Source organism: Myotis davidii, unplaced genomic scaffold, assembly GCF_000327345.1.
Source record: "Myotis davidii unplaced genomic scaffold, ASM32734v1 scaffold453, whole genome shotgun sequence".
Classification (NCBI taxonomy): domain Eukaryota; kingdom Metazoa; phylum Chordata; class Mammalia; order Chiroptera; family Vespertilionidae; genus Myotis; species Myotis davidii.
In genome coordinates, this window is record NW_006285234.1 from 2,143,790 (window position 1) to 2,145,154 (window position 1,365).

Here is a 1,365-nt window from a genome sequence, read left to right on the forward strand (position 1 = left end):
GACGCAGCACCAGAGCGCACACCTCAGCTCTGACCTCCCCGCACCCGGCCCATTTTGAGAATGAGTGACGGGCCTGCAGCTGGCGGCCTGGGTGTGTGGGCAAGGGGAAGAGACGGGGCGGCAGCGGGGGTCTGGCGTGAGCAGCTGGCTGGTGGTGTCGGTTTTCTGAGAAGGTCTGGGCGGGCCTGGGGAGGGCGGGGTCCAGAGTCCCCTCCGGCACCTGTTCAGCGGAGCTGCCTGTGAGGCATCCACTCACGGCGGCCACTGTGTTTACAAGTCGGGGGTTTGGGGGCGTCGGGGTTGGAGCCACAAACGCAGCAGCCGTGGGAGAGAATGAGGTCACCTCGCGGCGAGGGGCGCTAGAGGAAAGGCCGGGGCCCTCAGGCCGCCAGTCCAGCGGCTGGGAAGAGGAAGGCCCAGCAGAGGAGGGCGAGGAGAGCCGCTGGTGAAGGGAGGAGACAAGCAGGTGACTCCGCGGAGCCCCTGGAGGAAGCAGGGTCAGCTGGGGCCGGTGGTGGGGGCGCAGGGGCAGCGTGGAGACTAGACGGTGTCAGTAGAATGTGGGAGCAGACGTCCACGTGGGAGGCCCCAACTCAAAACAAAAAAGAATGAGGAAAATACAGGCACGGCAGACACGGGCCGGGGCTCCCCAGGGCAGAGGCTCAGTGAGGATTAAAAATAAAAAAAAGGACGAGGAAAACTCAGTGGAAAAACTCAGCACTTAGTCATGAAAAAACCCAAAACAAAACCGACCACACTTAAACCGGGAATGGAAAGGGCCGTCTTTCCTCCGCTGAAGAGTCGCTGTAAAAACACTGCTCCTTTCTGCCTTGGCCGGGTAGCTCAGAGCATCGTGCCAGGAGCCCAAGGTTGTGGGTTCGATCCCCGGTCAGGGACATACAAGAAGCAACCAATGACTGCACGAGTAAGTGGGACAACAAATCTGTTTCTCTCAAGTCAATAAAGTATTTTAAAAATGGATGTTTTTCTCTTGGGTTGGGAGGGAATGGGGAATGGGGTAGAGATGGGCAGTGTAGACAACTCTTTTGAGAAGTTCTGCTGTGAAGGAGACTTGATGGCAGGAAGTAGGGGGGCGGGGAAAGGGGGGGTCTTTAGGATGACACTAGAGCTTGTCTCTGTGACAACAGGAAGGAGCCGGCACAGGGAGGGTGTCAGTGCCGGGGGACAGCCTTGGGCAGGAGAGCAGAGGTGAGTGCTGAGCCCAAGTGGAAGCCGGGCATGTGGCCTGACCTCCCGTGGTCCGTCTCACGGAGGCGGCAGGAACGGAGCCCGCGCCAGGCTCAGGTTTAGAGTGAGCTGGCCTCCTGCTGACACTGCTGGGCCGCGTGGCTGCTCCAAGACCCC

At 60.1% G+C, this 1,365-nt stretch overlaps 1 protein-coding gene across 1 annotated transcript in view; it reads right to left on the bottom strand.

The window, feature by feature from the left end:
• The window catches only part of MTSS1L (metastasis suppressor 1-like), a 10,966-nt gene that overhangs the window by 2,295 nt on the left and 7,306 nt on the right, over nucleotides 1–1,365 (bottom strand). The gene's annotated exons all lie outside the window — the stretch shown is intronic.